This window comes from Prionailurus viverrinus, chromosome A1, assembly GCF_022837055.1.
Source record: "Prionailurus viverrinus isolate Anna chromosome A1, UM_Priviv_1.0, whole genome shotgun sequence".
NCBI lineage: Eukaryota > Metazoa > Chordata > Mammalia > Carnivora > Felidae > Prionailurus > Prionailurus viverrinus.
In genome coordinates, this window is record NC_062561.1 from 230,964,964 (window position 1) to 230,980,743 (window position 15,780).

Genomic DNA, 15,780 nt, shown 5'->3' on the forward strand with positions numbered 1-15,780 from the left:
CAGCCAGGAGTGATTTTCTTCAAATATTAACACTTATTTTAGAGTCGGTGCATTTTTATAACTGCCTGGAGATTTGAAATCCCACTGTTTCATTGGCTGTAGGTATCAGACATTGCAAAGGGTTTACGAGTGGGACTTTAAGCCTTGGCATGAATTGGGATCTGTGATCACAAAAGGTCTTTTAGTCCTGTGGCCCTCTGGTTGGCCTAATGTCATCCAAGCAGTGATTATTTTGTATGTCTCAGAAGGATAAACTTTATGCATCTTGTAAAGTTGCATAATAAGTTATGAAGAGAAAACTTAAAAGTCCTTTTTGAGTAAACCTACAGACACCTAGCCATTTACAATTCATTTATTTCACTATTGGAAACCTTATCTTCTGCTTAACTGTTACAGTTTAATTAATGTGAGCCTGTAAGCTGGAATTAATTTATCTAGTAACTAAATTTTATTTTTTAAGCTTATTTATTTTGAGAGAGAGAAAGAGAGACAGAGAGAGACAGAGACAGAGAGAGAGAGAGAGAGAGAGAGAATCCCAAGCAGGTTCCAAGCTGTCAGTACAGACCCATCACAGGGCTTAAAGGCAGGAACCATGAGATCATCACCTGAGCCTAAATTAAAGGTTGGACGCTTAACCAATTAATCCACCCAGGTGCCCCTATCTAGTAACAAAATTTTAAATCACTTCTGTGTTTATTTAATGGTTTTATCCACCACAAAGTAGATATTTAAACTATAACATTAAATGTAATAACCAATAATGTTAAAAAGTGAACATTAAGCTTTACCTAGTAATTTCAAGTGCTTTTATCTGCAATTTTATTTTTTAGTAGGAATCAGATGATGTCTCTGGTAGTTTCTTGTAATAATTTTAATTATTTAAACTCAAAATAACGTTAAATTATAGTGTTAACATTAGGAACACATCTTTTGGATGTACAATAGGACTTCGAAAGCAGTGTACCTTATAAAATAATGTGAATATCATTGAAGAAGATACCTTTACTCCTGGGTATTTTCAATATGGTCTGATTGAGCTGCCTGAATTTAATCTTGAAATTCATCATGGTTCTTGTTGGCCTGAGTCTTTAACCTGAATAAACAAGTTAAACAGAACAGAGAGAGCCAAAAGATTCAGACTAAGCACAAACTGAGACCTAACAAAGGATTTTTAGAAAGGGTATCTCATGTTTTCTTTTTTTCCCTTCCTATTTTCCCTACCCCCGCCCTCCAATGCCAACTTCCCCTTCTGGAGATTTCAAGAGAAAAGCTCAGCTCCTGCATTTGGCTGTGGAAGGTCTTTAGCTGCTTCTGTCACACACCGCTAATTGTTGTGGAAGAGAAAACAACCGATTCATACTAATCATTATGAAACAGTTGAGCTACTGGTGTAGTAATGCAGGATATCTTTTCCCTAACAATTTGTGAAAATGACTCTGATGCCACTTGAGGAGCCACAGTAATTTCATATAAAGGACACCCACTTAAATTCTGTTACATCACATAAGACTTAGTTGGATACCGGGCGAGAATTCCATACCCTACTCTGGCTTTAGGAAAACAATTATTTTCTGGCCAACTGACCGCCTAAGACCAATTTTTGATTTGCTGGCAATAAACTAGTCTAAGGAGCTTCATGTGAATAGGGAGAAATAGAACCAATTTTAGAGCTGGCTTCTACGTACCCAGTCAGCTAAGCTATGTTTGATAAAAAACCTTGAGCGGGAAAGAGTCAATCAACAGCTCTCTTTTTCCAAAAGCAGTTTAAAAGTTATAGTTATTTCTACATAGTTTGTTTCCTTGTTTCCAAAATTTCTACCCATAACTGAACTATGTGGTTTTACACCCATTATGGCATTAGCATAACATATTAAGAACCCAGCCTCTAGATACAAACCCCCTTGTGTAGAATCCTGATTCCACCTTCTGTGAAAAGGATGGTCCTCGTCAATTTATCTAAATCTCTGCTTTTTAGCTTCCTTATTTGTAACAGTTGAAGAATGACACGATTGCCAATTTTGTGGGACTGTAAAAATTTGAAGAGATAATATATGTATTTCGAATAGTCTGTGGCACACAGTAAATGATGAAAAATGTGAGCTATTATTTCCCTCAAGGTCATTTGCAAGTCTAAACACAGGGCAGGTAATCATTGTACACATGCAAGGCTTAAGCTGATAAAAAGCAAACTTCCAGGTATCATACAATAGAGAGTTGCAAAGTTCACTTGCAGGAAAAAAAAAAACTAAATAAATAAATATCCAAGTTGGTTTGAAGTTAGTCTTATGTGATTATTTAAATGTAATCTTTAAGAAAGCATAAATTTCTATGGAAAAAGACTAAGTCCTCTGGCTTAGAGGTCTCGACTTTGTTCTTGACCTTGTCCTTGACTTCGTTCTCATCCTCACCTGTGCTTGCAGGCATCTGCCGTTTCCAGAGCCATATCCCTTTCTCCCCTGAGTGCTGCTTGCCCTCCTGGTCAACTGAGCTGAAGGCTTAGCTGCTGTAATGCAGAGACTGATCTTGCTTCAACCAGGGGCATGTTCACTTGGGCTCCAGTCACCTCCTCTACCCTTCAATCTTCCTGCACCCTGACCTCTCACCTCTGCCATGAACCCCTCTTGCCTGCCAATTCCACCACTATAACCTTAAGGACATTTCAGCAAAGCTAAATGGCAGGTGCCTCTTCTGGCCACACCGCGTTGTCCTATGACCGCTCTCCATGTGGGTAGACGGACTGCACCCCCATTTTGCAATATGAATCGTATACCCGATATACATGTCCCCTTCTTCCAAGCCTCTGAATGTTTAGCTACAGGGTACTGGGAGACACTCTTTTTGAAGTTGTGCTCCCACAAAACCAAAGCGCATGGGAAGGAGCTGGCTCTTCTCATCCTTCCCTCTTGTGTCCTCCCCCGTCTAGCATGGATCAGACTTTTTCTGACAGAGAGTATGTGTCATGTTGCTTTTGTTTGGAGGATTTGGACTTCAGCCAATGAGCTTCTGTGGGGCTTGGCTTCCCATAATTCTAATGAAGTGAATATGTAGGTGTCACAATGTGTGGGCCAATTCCTTATGAGATTATTTGATATCAACTGAACTGGAAGAAGGCCTCATTTAGTGGCCAATTACTATTACCTCTAAAATAATGTTTTAGTGATAGACTGCTATGTGATTTGGGGCATACAACTCTTAGAGAAGTTCAGAGAATTGGGAACATTTCCAAAACAAAATTTTTCTATTTCAATCTAAAATGAACACACAAAGAATAGATGCTAAATTTAGTCTGATTTTAGAAATAAGTAAATTAAAATAAGGAATGGGTATATGAATTGATTTTTAAAAGCTCCATCCACCTCAACTGACGATGCACTCAGTAACTCATTAATTTTTATGTTTATTATGTTTCAAATCATGAAATATATTGCATTATCAATTATTTGTAAGACATCGTATTATTAACAAAGTCAAGAAAAAATTAAAAACAAATCCTGACATTGCTGCTTTTAATGAAATGTTTTTGACTGTCACCTAACTACTCAGTATCTTAGTACTTTCTCCCATCTAAAATGTGACTAACAGTTCACTCTAAGTCATAGACTATAGATACCTGATGAGTTAATAAAAGCACTATGTATATTGGGAGATACTATGTGCTAATTAAAAATACCAAACCATATTATAATTACTATAATTACATTATGATTATCATTAATATAGTTTGACAGTTTGTTCATTTTTTATTGCTGCCATAACAAATTATCAGTTTGTTTTGATGCAGATCTCAACAGATTAAAAACAAAGTGTTGGCACCTCTTTGTTTCTTTCTAAATGTTCTAAGGGGGAATCCATTTCCTTGCTTATTTAAGTTATTAGCATAGTTTAATTCCTTGTGATTATAGGACTGAGGTCCTTGTTTCTTCCTGGATGTTAGCCAAGGGCGATTCCCAGTGCCAAGAGACCATTAAATTCCTTGGTTTATGGTCCCCTTCTTCCATCTTCAGGGCCCCGAAGGCAGGTGAATCACAATGACACTTTGAATCTCTCTTCTCTCCTTTTATTTTTCCTTCTGTTGTTTTTTTCTTGTGTAAGCTTCAGCTTTCATCTTTCACTTTTAAGGAGTAAATTGGACCTACTCAGATACTCCAGAATACTCTTCCATTTCAAACTTATCCTTCATCTCTTTCGCAAAGTTTCTTTTTACCCTGTAAGATATCATAGTCACAGGTTCCAGAAATTGGGAAGTGACACTTTTGAAGTCCATTATTTTGCCTATGACATATAGAATCTAAGCATTTTCATTGGTGTGTCCGTGTGCCAATAATTGAGAGTTTGTGTCAAAACATACCATGTCATGACCTAGATCTATTTATTCTTACTAAAGTTTTGTATTATTTTCATAAGGTCTTGAGTAATAAAGTGCTACTCTAAGTATTGTTGAATATAATCCCTGTCTGTATTTAGCCCATTTTTTTTGATATAAGGTACCAGAATATAAATAAATCTTTTTTTTTAATTTTTAAATATTTTTTATTTATTATTTTTGAAAAAGAGAGACAGAATGCAAGCGGTGGGGGGGGGGGGCAGAACGAGAAGGAGACACAGAGTCCAAAGCAGGCTCCAGGCTCTTAGCTTTCAGCACAGAGCCCGATGTGGGGCTCAAATCCACGAACAGTGAGATCATGACCTGAGCCAAAGTTGGATGCTTAACCGACTGAGCCACCCAGGCACCCCAAACAAACCTTTTAAATTAAATGTGACAAAAATGATAACAACCCAAATATAAAAGTACTAGCAAGTTCAATTTAATTATTGATCACAATTTATCATATGTGATGCATTAAATTCTGTTTATGAAGGTTGGCTAATGGATAGGAAATGCTTAGTATATGATATTAAATATGAAAGGATCAAGATATCAAATAAGTTTCCAGTAATGTGCCAATTTTGTTAAAGAATACAATGCATACAATGATACAAAGAATTCTCTTTCATAATGGAAGTATGATTGGATTACCTTTTACAATTTTAGTATGTATCAACATTACCAACTTTTCTAGAATCAGCTTGCAAGGTTTAATAGAGAGATTGTTTCCTTTTATAAGCACTGGAAAAAAAAATGCTGCCTCTTGGCTTTACCTCCTTTCCCCACTAATCACATGAGAACACATCTCTTTGTGCCTCTTCTCTGGTGTAGTGTAAGAAGGATGGTTCTAATCCAGAAACGTTTGACTAGGTTCATGTGCAAATAGTACCAGCTCTCGTTAGTCAGAAAGAAGACAGTTGCCAAGACATTCTTACCATCCAAAAAAAGTACCTACTTAAGGGTCACAGTTGAAGATTTTGCTATTAAAATTATTTATGATCCATGTATTACAAGCTGCATTGCCATTCATGAACAGTATTTGCTTTCATTTATCAGTATTGTTCCTACTTCACGTAGAATAGTCCTGCATCTTGGAGAACTTAAGTGGATATAGTTTCAAAATTATGTAAGTTTAAAGTGTTAGATGAAGAGTTCAAGTAATTGCTTATTTCAGGGGCATAGAATTGATTTCATAGCGATCATAAATGAATAGAAGTTTACATATCAGAGAAACTAAGGGGGTAAAAAAAGAACATATGATGGAGAGAATAAAACAAGAGACAGAGGGAAAACTGAAAATGGCTGTACGATTTCTAGTCTAACAGATTTAAGGGATGTTAAAGAGGCTATGAGGTAGAAAAGACATAAAAATTTCGAATTGCAGGTAACCATGTGATCTTCAAACAGTGATGATCTCTAGGCAGATAGATAGAATACTGAAGAACAAAGCTGTGTCCAAACTGAAGGAACAGATTACTAACCAAAAAGAGCCAGAGAGAATTCTGTGGTCATATGCACCCAATGCTAGAGAGGCTTAAACAGCAGAGAAGTCTGGAGCATTGGAGAATCAACAGAAACAAGAGTCAGCAAAAACATGTTTTCTTAGGTCCAGAACAGTCAGATAATAAATCAAAGGGTGGCAGGGCAGACACAGCTTCATTGGATATATGCTCTATTTTGAGACTTAATTCAATACTTTCCTTTGTCACTTTGTCAACAGGAAAGTATTCATTATTGGAACACACTGTTTTGTGGGATAGATAAGGAGAGAAAACAAAAAGGGTACTTCCCTTTCCAATTTCTGGTTTGTTATCCTATGTAAGGTGATTAAGAACACAAAATAGTCTGCTATATCATTGAGTTCTCTCTAATGTGAAGTCATTAGCTTTAATGGTCACATAATTAAATTCTGTGGTTTTTTTTTTACATTTATATATTTTTGATAGAGAGAGACAGAGCACAAGCAGGGGAGGGGCAGAGAGAGAAGAAGACACAGAACCCGAAGCAGGCTACAGGCTCTGAGCTATCAGCATAGAACTCAACGCAGGGCTCAAACTCACAAACCACAAGATCATGGCCTGAACCAAAGTGGGATGCTTAACCGACTGAGGCCCCCAGGTGCCCTTAAATTCTGTTTTTTAAAATCACCTGTTGATCTTTTTTTAAATCTTACAGATATTTTTGATATAACACATATTTTATAGGGGTGCCTGGATGGCTCAGTAGGTTATGCATTCAACCTCGGCTCAGGTCATGATCTCACAGCTCGTGAGTTCGAGCCCCGTGTCGGACTCTGTGTTGACAGCTCAGAGCCTGCAGCCTGAAGGCTGCTTCTGTGTCTCCCTCTTTCTCTGTCCCTCCCCCTGCTCATGCTCTATCTCTCTCTGTCTCTCAAAAATAAATAAAATGTTAAAAAAATGCATGTATATTTTATCCTGCTCACTGGTCATTTAATGTTCTATTACTCTAATGAGTTAATATTATTTTATTTCAAATCTGAGTGGCTTTGGTTAGCCTGACCCTAAACTGATGTTGAAGTTAACAGCAAATAACATTTTTTCCCTATAATCTGGGGAAACAAAGTATGGTCTATCTAGGGGCTAACTTGACATGGGTTCTCTGATCCATAGTCTCCTCATTACTTGATAGCCCCACTTTGCAATAGGGTGTTTAACAATGATCCCAAGGGGATTCTATAGCATTTTTTTTTTAATTTTTTTTTCAACGTTTATTTATTTTTGGGACAGAGAGAGACAGAGCATGAACGGGGGAGGGGCAGAGAGAGAGGGAGACACAGAATCGGAAACAGGCTCCAGGCTCTGAGCCATCAGCCCAGAGCCTGATGCGGGGCTCGAACTCACGGACTGTGAGATCATGACCTGGCTGAAGTCCGATGCTTAACCGACTGCGCCACCCAGGCGCCCCTCTATAGCATTTTTTTTTTAATTTTTTTTTCAACATTTATTTATTTTTTGGGACAGAGAGAGACAGAGCATGAACGGGGGAGGGGCAGAGAGAGAGGGAGACACAGAATCGGAAACAGGCTCCAGGCTCCGAGCAATCAGCCCAGAGCCTGACGCGGGGCTCGAACTCACAGACCACGAGATCGTGACCTGGCTGAAGTCGGAGGCTTAACCGACTGCGCCACCCAGGCGCCCCTCTATAGCATTTTTTAAGTATGTTATTAGGAAAATTTCTGAAAATATTACCGAAAAATTATTTTTTTAATAATAAACACATATATTTATTAGGCAGATTGTAGAAATAACATTCTACTATACATGTTATTCTATTCAATCGGTTCATACTAATTTTCAATAACTTATGACTAAATAGCAGAAATAAATTTACTTCCCCTTAAATACTCTAACATGCCTATCATTAACGAGAGTTCAGTATTTATCATGAATTTTTTGTCTTTAATGTAAAATTTACATAAAATGAAATGCATGCATTTTGAGTGTACATTAATTGTGTTTTGACAAATGCATAAAATGCACAGAAACTTTTCAATCTGAAATGAAACAGAATGGAGAAAAACAGAACGGAGAAAAAAAAAGAACAGAATTGTCAAGAATTGCAGGACAATTTGAAAAAGTATAATATATGCATAACTGGAACAGGAGAACTAGGCGGGAAGAAAAAGATAATAGAGTAGAAGAAATAGTTGAACTAATAATGGTTAAGAAATTTCCAAAATTGGGGCACCTAGATGGCTCAGTAGGTCGAGCGTGGGACTTCGGCTCAGGTCATGATCTCATGGTTGGTGGGTTTGAGCCCCGCATCGGTCTCTGTGCTGACAGCTCGGAGCCTGGAGCCTGCTTCAGATTCTGTGTCTCCTCATCTCTCTTTCCCTCCCCCGCTCATGCTCTGTCTCTCTCTGTCTCTCAATAATAAATAAACGTTTAAAAAAAGTTTAAAAAAGTCAGGTAATATTGGGGCACCTGGGTGGCTCAGTCGGTTAAGCGTCCCAATTTGGTTCAGGTCATGATCTCACAGTTTCTGGGTTTGAGCCCCGCGTCGGGCTCTGTGCTGCCAGCTTCGGGTTCTGTGTCCCCTTCTCTCTGCCCCTCCCCCACTCACACTCTGTCTCTCTCTCCTTCAAAAATAAATAAACATTAAAAAAAATTAAAGAAATTTCCAAAATTAATGACAGACACCAAAGTATGGATTCAGGAAGTTCAATGTCAAGCAGTGCAGGGGGTGGAGCAGAGGATGGGGGAGGGGGACTATGTGTAAGCACATCATGTTCAAACTGTAGAACATGAGACAAAGAGTCTTGAGATAATGTAAAGGAAGGAGACAGGAAGACCTGGTACTTATAAAGGAATAAGCATAAGAAATATAGCGAATCTCTTGTCAAAAACCACGAACAGAAGACTTTTGCTAAAAGTAGATTTCAGGTGCTTTCACCACACACACACACACACACACACACACACACACAAAACGGGGAACTTTCTGAGGAGATGAATATGGTAATTAGCTTGACCTTAGTCACCCACTTCACGACCTATATGTATATCAATGCATATGTATATATGTATATGTATTATGCTGTTTACCTTAACATATACACCGTATACAGTTGTTATTAAAAGTAAAGAAAGAAGTTTTTAATAATTTTTAATGTTTATTTATTTTTGAGAAACAGAGAGTGCTAGAGCATGAGCGGGGACGAGCAGAGAAAGGAGACACAGAATCTGAAGCAGGTTCCAGGCTCTGAGCTCGAACTCACCTGGTGGCTCGAACTCACAGACTGCAGGATCACGAACTGAGCCGAAGTTGGACGCTTAATCAACTGAGCCACCCAGGTGCCCGAAATAATAAGTTTTTAAAAAGAAAGTATAGTGAAATATTGCACATGCTAAAGGAAAAAAAAAAGGCCCCACTAACCTTTAACTTATGTCCATGAAGCTATGTTTTAAAAATTAAGAAGAAATAAATACTTCCTAGATGAAAAAAAAATTAAAGGACCCCCCCCCCAACTCCAGCAGATCTGGCCTGCAAGAAATGTTAAAAGAACATTTTAAGAAAGAGAAGACACTTTAGAAAGTCACCAGGGTGGCTTTAAGTTTCCATCACCTTTGCTAAATTCAAATAGGTATCTTTCTGAGGGTGGGCTTCTGACCTCCCTTTCTTACAGCATTTATTTTAGAAAAGTTGCTGTTGTAAATTCTCTGTCTCTTTCAGATGTAAATTTTCTACAAAAGAAGAATGTCCTTCTTGAAGACCTGGGAGCAAGTCTGTTTTGAAATGTAATCAGAAAGAAAGACAGCCACTGTATCGCACTCTGTGGGAGACAAGGAACCTAATTTTGAGAAGCACCAAGTAACAAACACAGATGGCCTAATTACACTGACCAACCTCCCCTTCAATGTCCATTATCTCAGGCCTGCAGCTAAAAATCCGCCCTTTTGCAAGAACGTGGGTGGAACTGGAGGGTACTATGTTAAGTGAAGTAAGTCAGGCAGAGAAAGACGAATATCATATGTTTCACTCACATGTTGAATTTGAAAAACTTAACAGAGGACCAAGGGGGAAGGGAAAGGGGAAATATAGTTTCAAATAGAGAGGGAGGCAAACCATAAGAGACTCTTAAATACAGAGAACGAACCAAGGGTTGATGGTGGGGTTGGGTAGGGGGAGGGAAAAATGGGTGATGGACATTGAGGAGGGCACTTGTTGGGATGAGCACTGGGTATTGTATGTAAGTGATGAAACGTTGGAATCTACCCTCGAAGCCAAGTATACTGTATATTAGCTAACTTGATAATCAATTATATTTTATTTTTTTAATTTTTTTTTAACGTTTATTTATTTTTGAGACAGAGAGAGACAGAGCATGAATGGGGATGGGGCAGAGAGAGAGGGAGACACAGAATCTGAAACAGGCTCCAGGCTCTGAGCAGTCAGCACAGAGCCCGACGCGGGGCTTGAACTCACGGACCGTGAGATCCTGACCTGAGCCGAAGTCGGACGCTTAACCGACCAAGCCACCCAGGCGCCCCAATTATATTTTAAAAAATAATAATAATAAATAAAAATCTGCCCCTTTATGCAAACTGGTGCAGCCACTCTGGAAAACAGTATGAAGGTCCCTCAAAAAGTTAAAAATAGAACTGCTCTACAACACAGCAATTGCACTACTAAGTATTTAAACTAAGGATACAAAAATATAGATTTGAGGGGCACATGCTTCCCAGTGTTTATAGCAGCACTATCAACAATAGCCAAATTATGGAAATAGCCTAAATGTCGATCGATTGATGAATGAATAAAGAAGATGGATTATATATACACACCATGGAATACTACTTGGCAATGAAAAGAATGAAATCTTGCCATTTGCAATGACATGGATGGAACTAGAGTGTATTATGCTAAGCAAATAAGTCAGAGAAAGACAAATAACATGATTTCATCATATGTGGAATGTAAGAAACAAAACAGATGAACATAGGGGAAAGGAAGGACAAATAAAATAAGATAAAAACAGAGAGGGAGACAAACCTAAGAAACTGTTTACTATAGAGAACAAATGAGGGTTGCTGGAGGGGAGGTGGGTGGGGGATGGGCTAAGTGGGTAATGGGATTAAGGAGGGCACTTTTTGGGATGAGTACTGAGTGTTATACATAAGTGATGAATCACTGAATTCTACTTCTAAAACCAAAACGTCACTATTTGTTAACTAACTTAAATTTAAATAAAATCTTGCAAGAAAAATAAAGTAAGAAACAAAAATAATATTCTCCGTTTTTAACTTCATAGAGTTCAATCTCTCTCTTCTATTGCCATAGTCTTGAATAAAGGTATTCCCTAATTTTAACACGTGTCCAGTTGCAATATTTCTTTTACAAAAACTGAAAACTATAGAAAGTGTTGTAGAACAAATAAATGAAAGTGAAATGAAACCTTTACTTTTCTTCAAAATAAGTTTATTTGAAGTGACACATTTAGATGAATATTGCATATGAATAAGTGAAATGAATGACAAGAGTACTATATGAGGCAAGAGAAAGAAAATGTGGGTACTCTGTCCTAAGGTACCTGCATTACACGTGAGGCAACATAGCGTTCTTTAAAGATGGATTTCTTTACTTAAAAATGTATACTGGATATTCTAGGACAAGGGCTAAAAATGTTGAAACAAGAAGTATGATTAACATGCTTAGAGAGAAAGTAAAATGGAATTATATAAAATGCTCAGGTGAAACCGGAGGCAAAAAAAAGGGCAGAAAAAGACGAAGAATAGGGATGCCTGGGTGGCTCAGTCAGTTAAGCGTCCCACTTCGGCTGAGGTCATGATCTCACAGTTCGTGAGTTTGAGCCCTGTATCAGGCTTTGTGCTGACAGCAACCAGCCTGGAGCCTGTTTTCAGATTCTGTGTCTCCCTCTCTCTCTGCCCCTACCCCTCTTGCACTCTGTCTCCCTCTCAAAAATAATAAATAAACGTTAAAAATTATTTTAAAAGACAAATAAATGGAAACAAAAAGAAAATGGAAAGAATAGAACATGCTTACAAACATGGCATATAATAACTCAATTGTACCAGTAATCATTTTAAATGAAAATATTCTAAATGCACCAATTAAAGGGCAGCCATTGTCAGAGTGGATTAAAAAATGTCTATAAGATGGGGCGCCTGGGTGGCGCAGTCGGTTAAGCGTCCGACTTCAGCCAGGTCGCGATCTCGCGGTCCGTGAGTTCGAGCCCCGCGTCGGGCTCTGGGCTGATGGCTCAGAGCCTGGAGCCTGTTTCCGAGTCTGTGTCTCCCTCTCTCTCTGCCCCTCCCCCGTTCATGCTCTGTCTCTCTCTGTCCCAAAAATAAATAAATGTTGAAAAAAAAAATTAAAAAAAAAATGTCTGTAAGAAACCCACTTTAAGTATAAAGACTTACATTAAAATTAAAGGGTTAGAGAAAGATATATCATGCAAGTACTAATCAATGAAAAGCACATTAACCTTAAAACTCACTTTTTACCCATTGGTTCTTAAGCTGTGTGCTAATTTCCAAATAGTTGGGGTCATACAAGAATTCATATTTTTATTGATTTCTAATTAAATTCTACTTTGATAAGAGTACATATCCTGTAATTTTTCAATCTTCTTAAATTATTCGATAATATTTTCTTATATCACATATATTCTACACTGGTGAATATACCACACATGTCTGGGGGGAAAGGTATACTCTGTGTATCAGACTGTGTGATTCCGCCAATTTTTCTCTTGTGTTTAAAATTGTTTTACTTATTCAAGCTATTTTTCCTTTCCATGTAGACTTAGAATTAACCATATGCACAAAAATTCCACTGGGATTTTGACAGGACATGAATTAAACCCAGCATTACACAGTATTCCATATACTTGGTCTGCTTTGATTTTCTTTGTCAGTGTTTGCAGCTTTCCATATATGAGATCTTGCACATGTTTTGTTAGATTTATTAAAAAGACTATAAATCATATAAAGTTGATTTTAGTTTAAAGACAACATATAAATATAGGAGTTACTATCGTATGTTGACCTTCCAACCTACAACCTTGCACAAATCACTTATTAGTTCTAGTAGATTCTGTAGACTCCTTGGGGTTTTTGATGTAAAACATCCTGTGGTGTGTGTGTGTGTGTGTGTGTGTGTGTGTGTGTGTGTAGATAGATAGATAGATAGACAATAGTTTTCTGTCTTCCTTTCCACTCTGTGTGCATTTTATTTCCTTATCTTGTCTTATTTCATTGGCCAACACTACGTGGAACAGGAGTGGTGAGAATGTGAGTTCCTATTTGTTCCCAATCTTAGAAGGATGGCCTTCTCCATTTCATTCATCATTAAGTATAATATTAGCTATAGGGTCTTTCGTAGCTGCTCTTAAGTTGAAGAAGTTCGGCAATACCACTTTGTTCAGATTTTTCATCAAGGTGAGTGTTGGATTTTGTCAAATATATTTTCTGCATAAATTACTATAATCATGTGGTTTTTCTTCCTGTGACTGCTAATATGGTATATTACATGAATTGATCTCTAAACCTCCAACTAACTTTCCATTCTAGAATACATCTCACTTAGTATCTTCATCTTCAAATCTCTTTCAGATATAATATTTTGTCTCTAATAATCCTCTAAAATGAAAAAAAATCATTTCCTTAATTAATACAGGTTTTTCGTTAATTTCTTAAAATGTGAATCAAGATGCTAATTCTGCCTAAAATGTAGTTTAGACTCTTATTCCCTTATCAATATTTCACAGGCAATTATTTCTTGTAATTTTATCTCCTAGGGTTCCATTAGCTGTAACTTGTGTTGCTTAAAAGCATTTAATAAACACATCTGACACTGGTGTAAAACATTCTTTCACTTTCTTTACCATATAACATGTATAACATAGATCTCATTTTTTTAAGTTTTTATTTTATTTATTTTGAGAGAGAGAGAGAGACAGTAGGAGCAGCGGAGGGGTAGAGAGAGAGGGAGAGGGAGAGAGAATCCCAATCAAACTCACAAACCACGAGATCATGATCTGAGCTGAAACCAAGAGTCAGACACTTAACCAACTGAGCCACCCAGGTGCCCCAACACCAACCTCTTTAATCAGGCATGCTATGCTTTTGTTTTCTTCTCAATATACTAAGCCACTGTGGTTCATTTAGAAAAAAAGAACTGCTTGGGGGCACCTGTGTGGCTCAGTTGGTTAAGTGTCCAACTCTTGGTTTCAGCTCAGGTTATGATCTCACAGTTTGTGGGTTCGAGCCCCTGGTCAGGTTCTTTGCTGACAGTGCAGAGCCAACTTGGAACTCTCTCTCTCTCCCTCTCTCTCTGCCCCTGTCTCCTCATCGCACTGTCTCTCTCAAAATAAATAAATTAATTTAAAAAAAGAATAAAAGAACTGTCTGATGCTCCAAACTACATGTTGCCATCAGAACTAATATACATAAATAATATAGCTTGACATATACACAGCTTGCAATAATTGACTTAATCCATACACAACAATTTATTAGGGCATAAATAAATTTCAAAATAAGCACATATGAATACAGTTAATTGGATAATAGGAAGTTCAACAAATTAATTTTTGTGAAATTTTAAACAACACAAATGCAATATTACTGTTAATTAACTGTACAATAACCTCAACACAGGAAAAATGCATTTAAGCTATTATTTACACATTAAGGATTTCTTCTAAGTTCTCATAGGAGAAAATGATCAATTTTACAGAATTAATTTGAAATTATTTGTTTATTGTTGAATTTGATCCCTTTTGCAATATGCAGTTTATGTTTTGTTTGTTACTTATATTGTTCAAATACTAATTTAAAATACTAATTTAAACGATAATTATTTTGTTATTAGTAGTAGTAGTATTATAAATAATACTGCCTTTTTTTCTCTACTTTTTGGCAAGATCAATGCTTTAAATAATCAAGATTACTCTTTTTGCCAAATTATGTAGTAAGGAATTGGTAAATCTTTGTTGAGTATTTAGTGCTAAGAAAATCGACTGGAACAGACACACAGTGGTCAGATTTAGTTAATGTGGTAGAAACAAAAGCTTTCCATTTAGGAAAACTGTGATACAGTCCAATGGCTGCCAATTGAGGGAAGGAGCTGAAACAAGAAGAAAAGCATCCTAAGGAAATTATTAGAATCAGTCAGAGAATTTTTAACACATGTCTTCTGACCTAGGCAGGATTATGTTCTATGCTCTATAATAGCAGTTAAAAGAATCATAATAAATATAACACAAATGTAAAACAAAAACACATCTAGCCATTTGATCCCAGTAATGAGCCATTGTTATTGATTATACTAATTGTCTTGTTTAAAAAAAATGGCTAGACATGGACAAAGTCCTGATTAAAAGCTTTCAATAACTGATTCTTAGTTATCTTCTTTCTCAGAGTTTCCTTCTCTGTGAAATAAGGACTAGAATAAATAGCCATGAGACAGCTCTTCCAAGATTAATAATATTTTACTGCGATACTTTTTTGATTTCCTTATTGAACACATATAGCTTAAAAGTTCAAAAGAAATGTTGAAAATCTTATTTTAAACTATTAATAAAGTGATCATTAAGTCTGGCCAGGGTACAATATTTATACTTATTAGTATTTCAGTAACACTGTTGGTGCCCAGAAAGATGTATGTCTGGCATTGGATGAACTGCTGGTAAATAGCAAAAAGAATTCTACTGGTGATTGTAATGGTTAATTTTATGTGCTTTTTCTAGGCCGTGGTACCCAGATATTGGTCAAACACCACTCTAGATATCTCTATGAATGCATGTTTTAGATGAAATTAACACTTATAGCAGTTGATTTGGAGTAAACCAGATTACCTCCCATGAAGGGGGTGCGCCTCATCTACTCAGCTGAAGACCTTTAGAGAAAAAGACTGAGGTCCCCAGGGGA